The sequence below is a fragment of the Onychostruthus taczanowskii genome, unplaced genomic scaffold (assembly GCF_017590055.1).
Source record: "Onychostruthus taczanowskii isolate IOZ18803 unplaced genomic scaffold, ASM1759005v1 scaffold115, whole genome shotgun sequence".
Taxonomy (NCBI): Eukaryota; Metazoa; Chordata; class Aves; order Passeriformes; family Passeridae; genus Onychostruthus; species Onychostruthus taczanowskii.
This window is the reverse complement of record NW_024498183.1, coordinates 1,546,384-1,554,905: the sequence shown is the minus strand read 5'-3', so window position 1 is coordinate 1,554,905 and position 8,522 is coordinate 1,546,384.

Here is an 8,522-nt window from a genome sequence, read left to right as displayed (position 1 = left end):
GTGAGACCTGGAAATTCATGAATCAGTGAAAGGATTCAGTTGATTTCAGATGGATTTGCATCTCTAATTACTTTAGCCATATTATATTACTTCATTTTAGGAAAAAAATAAAGCAATTAAGCCTTCCTGGTAAATAGAAAATATACTTGTACCTCTTCCTTCCTTATCCAAAAGCAGTGCTGTATGGAGTGACTGTTAATTTTATAGGTAAATGATGAATTATGGAACCATATAATCAAAATGTCTCTCTGCCTAACAAATCTCGGCAGAGTCTTGCAATCAATTTATTTTGAGACTCACCCCACTCTTCAGGAAGCCTTACACAGGCAAAACAATCCACCCCACAATATTTCATGGTTGTGCTTCCACAAATTGCACACAGCCAAATGATAAGAAAGGATAGGATTATAACACTTTGTTGTGCACAGAAACATTAGCAGTTCTCAGTTCTCACAGTATGAAATATATAACTGGAACTTTAAATGGATACCAGTGGGAAGGGCTTAGGCTCACTCTTCAATGAGACACACAATGTGTTTTTAGTCCATGAATGGCTCAAGATTACAGACTTTAAGTTCATGGTGGCTTTAGGATTTTTAAAGAGGGCTTTTATGGCTCTCTATGGGTTTTGTAGAGTTCGACAAAAGCACCTGGTTTTGCAGATGTAGGGAAGTGAATAAATAGTGCTAATAAAATCTTAAACACTCATCAAGAATTTCCTGAAATATTTCCTAGGTAACATGCTTGACACATATTTGCATTTATTTTGTCAAGTACACCAAAAAGATGATAATGAATATCTACTTTGTGATGTATCTTTGTAGATATAGCATGCACTTATTAAAATTACCAAAAGTCAAAAAGAATATCACGTATGCAGTTTCTGGAGAGAGGAAAAATGAAGCAAAGTTCAATACATGTCCTCAAAATGCAAGGTTTAATCTTATAAATTGCTAAACAGATTTAATACATATTAGAGTTAGTACAGAAACCTTAGTTAAACACTTGGCAATAGTGATTTCTGATCTTTTTTGTATTACAATTGTATAGTATGCATTGAGAGTATACTCATCCATGTGCCTACACATTCATTCAAATGCTCTGTTGTGTCTTTTTTTATCTAAATTGAAGTGGTTTCTTTTTGTTTTCCCACTCTGTTCTGCTCTGTTCCCATACCTTAATACAGCTGGCTACAACTATTACTGTAGCTGAATACATGGGCAATTATTTTCAAACAGCTGGAAACTTTTTAAGGCTCGTTTTTCTGCTCTGTGAGGTATTAGTAGGTAGCTCTTCTTTCATGATGGATTGCATGGCCCTGCCTGAAGACTACCTATATTTTCAATCTCCTTTTGCTTATACTTAACATTGAAAAGGTCTGTAACTTGAACCACACAACTATCAGGTTCCACACAGGAGCCTCACTATTTGGCAAATTATTTGCCTTTGTTGCATTCATTTTTGTTTATAAAATACTAATTACCTCTTTTATTGTTTGAAGAGATTAAAAGTTAATAGGAGAAACTAAATAAACAGAATGCCATTCTGCACAAACTATATAAGCTGGTAATTAATTTCTGGCCTCCTCTGAGCTAATTAACTCATATAAAGAAATGAAGTTAATGAACCATATTTCTAGTCATACAAGTGTAGATACAAGCAGTTTGACTTAATGAATTAATAAGATATTTCCTTTCTTAGAGGTTTTTCAATTGTCTTCCTAGTCTGTAGGCCTTCTTAATGTTTCTTTCTGGCTAAAATATTTAATAAATGTCAGGGCAACCTGGAGATGGGACTTCACAAATTTTACTGTCATGTAGGAGACCACAATTTCAGAGCAAACAGGGAATTTTTAGCTCAGCTGGGTGATGAATCTTGATATACAGCAGTGATGTTTTATTCTGACTGGAGGTGATGCAGTAACCATCTTAGACTGAAAAGTAACAGTTTCCGAAAATGCAGTCATTTTGCTTTATCTGGACTAAAGCACAAGTAAAAATGAAATAATTAATAATTGTAATGATATCCCTTTGGCTGAGTGAAAGGATCAATTGTTAGTTTAGACTGCTGACAACCTCATTTGTATCAGCATTTCATCGGGAATTTGCACTGTTATCTGTGCAGGCTATAAGCCAAACTTGAGTTGGATGTATAATTCTTAGTTAATCTTGAGAAAAAGATTGTTTATCTCATACTCCCTGATTTTCTGGGAGTAGGACTTATTTTAAGTATTTTGCTACAGTACCTACACAATGTTAACTTTTACTGTGCTAAATTGGTATCAAATAGACCCCATGCTAAAGAAAATAATATATCCAGTGTGACAATCCTTGGAAAACCCTATCTCTGTGGCTTTGCATGACATCTCCCATGAAAGTCAGTCCCCTGTAAATCTTACTGTGATGCCACTAACACTCCCTCAAAGAGAGTTGAGTCTTACACATTTATGAAGTACCAAAACCCCCAACATTCCATGGAGTACAGTTTTCTGCAAGACTGATTTTCCGTTTTTTTTCATTTTAAGGGATGAAACATGATTGTATTGATTACTTTATTTTTATTATTTTATAAACATTTTAAAATTATTTATTGATAAACAGTCTTGAGAACATGATGCTTCTAATACATTAAGAATAAGAAGATAAACAGAGGAAAAAAATAGATTTTAAAGCTGATTTTTCCCTTCCGTACTGGAGTACAGAACATAATTTGACATCTGTTATGAGACCTGGAAATTCATGAATCAGTGAAAGGATTCAGTTGATTTCAGATGTATTTGCATCTCTAATTATTTCAGAAGAAGAAAATAAAAGTGGTAAAAAGTTTTTACATATTTCTGAAGGTCACGCTGCTCTATATATAGATATTCCTTGCTTCTTTTCCATTTTAGATGAAAACTTCTCTTATCCTATTGTTTTGAACATGTAATTTACCTAAGTGTCAGCAGTCTCTGTTTCAGACCTTTGACCTTGGACTGTGACCAGATGATCAATTTTGTTTTCCTTGGGCCTGAAAGCACAGCTGACACAGCTTTAGAAATGTATTTCATCTTGATTTAGTAATTTTCATTTATCTATCTCCATTACTTACTTAGATGTTAAGACTACATCCTTTCTGGGCGATTTGTTTCTAATTGTTGAGGTAGACACACATAAACATGCTGCAGTCACTAAAAGTAAACAGTGTCTGGCTGCTGACAGTCTGAACATAAAATGACCAGGGCTTTTTAGATTCAGAAAAATGGCTGCTTACTACCAACATGCAATGTAATTAAAAAGCAAGATTCCAATAAAATCAGTTTCAAAGCATCTTGTCAATATAAAACTCATGAAGGAAAAAAGCATGGCAAAATATGATTTTCCTAAAGCAAACATTGGTACCATTTAAGGTTTTGCACAAATAAGAATACAATTTCTTTTTTTTTTTCAGTTCTGAGTCCATTTCTCTGATATTGCCTGTTAATAGCTCCTAAGTATTAGATCCAAATACTTTGCCTGTCCAAATCCATGCATAGCAGACCAGAGTGCTGGCAGTATCACACGGGGTTCTACCACAACCACATGTGGAAGTTATCTGCAAAGGAAATACTGCAGAATCTTTTTTGTGTAGACAATTGCATTCATTCAGAGCGCAAATTATAAGGCATTCCATATTATCACAAGGGCAAATCTTATCCCTTGTGGTAAGTGCACTTTCACCTAGAATAAATATTTACTTATTTAAGAAAGGAAGGTAGGATGGTGTCCTCACTGAATACAACATGTATTTTAGGAAACAAATAAGGTTATTGCTGTCCTTCAGTCCTTTCAATGCTATGTGAGATACTGATGGATAAAAACTCACATCTTATCTTACAAGCTCACTGTTCTTCTTCAAGGACAACCAATAGACTGCTATCCAGAACAGCCTCCATCTACAACCAAATCTTTGCCAAATCAAATTCTTATGTCTTCCAGATCAAGCCAAAACCACAAAGTTCTGGAACTGGCAGAGTTTCTCTTTGATTTGGTACCCAGATGAGGCATCTACTGTGTTCTAAAATTTCTGATTAATAAATTATCAAATTATTCTCTTATGTAATCTTTGCTGCCACTAGATTCCTGCTATAAAATGCCCCCATCTTCCGGTCTTTGATCTTTTTTTGAGATGCATCATAGTGCTAGAAACACACTACTGGGCATGGTTATACTCAGAGTTTAAACTACAGATTTCAGAAGCCTAGTCCTATGTACACCACAGATTTAAAACTTCTATATATATTAAAGCTAATCTTCTCTTCCTTTAGAAATGACATGTTTTCAACATATGTCAATGGACAGTATGAAAGATCATTCTGTTAACAGATAAAAATAAATCCTGGTTTACTTGATAGGAACTGCCTGAAGAAGATAAAATTAAACTGCATCTTCCTGTCTATGCTATGAATTAACATATGGGTGTTCTGCACTAAGATTGTGTATTTTTTTTCCTTGGTTTTCTTTGTAGGCTTGATTATTATTAAAGACTAAACCCTATGTTTAAGACTGTGCAAGTTAATACTCTTGAATTAACTTTTAACTTGTATTTTTTCCTAGTCCATAATCAGATAATCTATGAGCAGGACTGTTTAATAACTTTTAATTTTAGGATTTTTTTTCTAATGACCTTTAATATTAACCCTTCTTTGGGTGATAAAAGGAATATATTTCATGTCCTATGTGTGCTCTATATAGTCTGTTCTACTGCTAGATAGATGACATACAAGTATTTTCTGTTAAATAATAAGACTGAGGAGAATACAAAAGAGAAAAACATTCCTGAAAGGTGATATTTGGTGGCTGAGTTTACAGGAGAGAGTCATATTTCCATGTGGTGCTGCTGTAGCCATGCACCTTTTTCAATAGTCTGCTTTGTGGGGCTGCCTGCTCACTTGATCTGCACTTAGAGATTTGAGTATTCAATTCCAAGTCACACCACAAGCAGGAGTACAGTTTGAAAAGGCTACAATCTCTTTGGATTAGGTACTTCTGTATGGAAAGATCCCCATAATTCTGGCACAGGGAATAATTTTACAGCTTGTGATTTCTACATTCCTTTACCAAACAGTGTCCATCAGTGAGGTGAGGGGAGCACATGCATTCTAAAGACCATGAAGGGTAAGTTGGGCAATGCTGACAAGCAAACACCTAAAACCCTGGCAGGCTTTTTCCACCATAGTTCATGCAGCACTGGGTGTGCATGTGTTAGCATTCTAAAAATAAAACAATGGTTATGATCATTATTGGGTGGACATGGTTTTAGAAAAATAAACTGCTCTTAGAAGATAGCTTTAGTGACATAAACATATTAATGCTGAGATATAAATCACAGAGTCCTTCTACATTTTCATTATCTTCCTCTGAGGATTTACCATGCTATAAATGAGATTCTATAGGAAACTCACCCATATATAAAAATTAATAGTGCAATGTCAAGCCTATAAAGAATAACACTCAAATCATTATATCTATATTTTAATCATTGTTGTAATCAATTATATTTACATAATTTTGACTTTTCTCTGTCCATTTTAATACCCTCTGGCTTCTGTATTAATACTTTTTTGGTCGTCCAGAGGAATCACAAATGGTTTCTTAAATTAGAGAAAGAAAAACATTGAATTCTTAAGCAGATAAAAAAGGCTTAAATACATCATGATTAAACCATATGTCTTGTACGATCATCTCTTAAGTACTATAAGTCTTTACAGATGTACTGACCTCTTAGATTCCACAGCACAAATGAATCCCATTGCAACTGTGATATATTAATATTTGTCAAAGTCCTCCAAATTGAAAAGATTTTCTTTTCCTAGTACATGGGATTGCTTAGTTGAAAATTAAAGTTCTTGTCCAAATAGAGCTGACAATTTGTTGCCTTCTATCCTGGGGAAATTTCTCCCTCCTTCTGTTAGATAATATTTATCATGTTTCATTTTTAATAGCATGAGAACAATACTGACCTATTCATAGTTAGTAGAAAATGTTCAAGTTTTTAGGAGCAAATGAAGTTGAGAGCACCTAAACATCTTGGAAGACTGTCTCACTTTCATGTGTAGAAATACTGATTCCGACAAGAAGTAAGGGTAGAACACAATAACATCATTATTTTCATATTTTCCACATTGTTATTCTCTTTCGGTGGTTGTTTAAGCAACAAGAAATTAAAAATTATTTGGAGATGTACTTTGTCCTGAACACTGTTTTACCTTTAAAATATTTATAAAGATTGTCTTAGATTTGGAACAGAAATTGTCTCATATCTACTGTAGCAGGCTCTCTGCAGTACAGGGACATGTAAGGACAGCTAACTTTCAAACAGCAGAAAACAGGCATCTCTGAAACATATATAATGTGGATTGATTTTGTAAAACTAAAGGTTGCAATCAAAAAAACTCAACCAACCCATTCATTCAGTCCACCTCAAAACAGACTAATTCAGCCCCTAATCTTTAACTCAGTTGGAACCTAGCTAAAATGAAACAGGTGAGCCTGACACTTCCAATGCTATGGAAGGTAATGCAACTACTAGGCAGTTTATTTTCAGGACACCTATGCATGTGATTATGAAAAATATCATCAATTGAGTTTGATCATTAAGAATTTGCTTTTTAAGTCATCCTCTAAACCTTGATATTGAATTAGCAGTGGTATTTTGAGCCTTAAAACTTGCATCTTTACTACTTTACACTTCCATTCTGACTTATCTCTTTTGAACTCACCAATGCTGTTTTTTAAAATCATAACTTTCTTTCTGGAAAATAGTAATTATTTTTGGATTCAGAATGAAGTTTCCATACCACAGTGTAGGAGACCTAGGTTAGGCAAGTTTTCCATATAAAAAAACCTGCCTTGACCATGCAAGGATCAAGTGTTGGAAAATTTAATTCCCAATGGAAAGTGACCAGAAGATTGTGGATTATATCATGGTCTCTGTGCAGTGTGCAAGAGTTGCAAGTCTGTGGCAGGTAATGAGATAAGAGTGTGAATTAATAATTTTGTATTTAGAGGGGTAACTGTGAAGAAAAGGATAAAATTTTGTGTTGATTTAACAGAACACTCTCACAGTGTGATCAACGTAACTGATTTTTCTAAAATGATGGCTACAACAGAACACACACAATGGCTAAATTACATCTTTAAGAAGAAATTGTGCATAGAGTAGCAAAATGCATTTACAACAAAAATTACTTGATGCCTTTTAGCAGATGGATTAGAACCATAAATAGAGAGGGACAATGACACACAGAAAAGTAAGACATAATTAATATAAATATAAGGTTATGGAATGCATGTCATTCATTTTATGTATTTAGTTACGCAAAATTCTTCTTAACTAAGTATTTGTAGCTATTCTGCATTAAGAAAGAATCTACAATAGCTGTGTCAGTTACACCACAAACATCTGCCCTGTTAAAAATAATTGCACAGCTTTTTGTCTTGTCTGGTCCTGGTTCCCAGCTAGTGAACTTCTTAGAAAGCTGTGGGACAGGGTATCTCTTCCAGCTTTCCCTGAAAAAGTCAACTGTTAACTCAGCGGAAAATCTTAGTCAACGTGTACTTAAACAGAATGTAATAGATGCAATATATAAAAAGAAATGTCTGTGTCTCTGTGTGTCTCTCAAAACTCACCACCAAAAACTGCTCATGGAGCAATGCCAGTGGAGGTACTGATACTCTGGAAGAGCAGAAACCGTCAGATGGTTGACACGAAAACAGACACAGAAGTAAAAAAATCACTTTCTGATCGGTCTCTCAAGCATGCATGGACCAAAGCAATAATGGCAATGAGAAGCAGCTTTGCTTCCATAAAACAAAGAACAATCATAGTTGCTGGCCTTGAGTGCTGAGAGCATGCAGGAGGTGTAACAGGGAAGTTACAAGATGGGATTATTCTAATGGGTTACTGAACTAGCAGCACTCCCTGCACCATCTCAGTGGCACAACCAAGACCACAGAATTTTGAGCTGCAAAATAATATGTTATGAAATAGGGTCAGATGTATGGGAACGGACAGATGTGATATTATTGGTGAGCAGACAGGTGGGATCCCATAGCAAGAGCATTGCTTTGCTATTTAATGTGGTGTAATTTCCCTGAATTCTTAATTTGGGTACAGGAAACAGACTGAATATAGATGGTAATTCCTGATAGAGTTTAAGACTTTGTGAGAGATGGATAGATTCACTTATAAGTCTTTTAGCATTCATTATAGCCTTCAGATGACAAGGGAAAGCCAGGTTAAACTACTTATGATTGCAGCTGTGATGAATACTGTATAATGTGTGAAGCTACTGTGAAAAAGATACAAAACTACATGTTGTATAATCATTTTGAAAAAATGTCTGTATATACTCTAGGTACTCCTGATTAATTTACAAGGAGGTCAGTTGCATTAAATAGATGAGATGTTTTGTCAGAAAAGGTTTTCAAGAATGATTCTGCAAAAACATCAAATAAAATTGAGGAAACACTAAAGAAATTCCTGCTCCAAAAAGGAAGGAA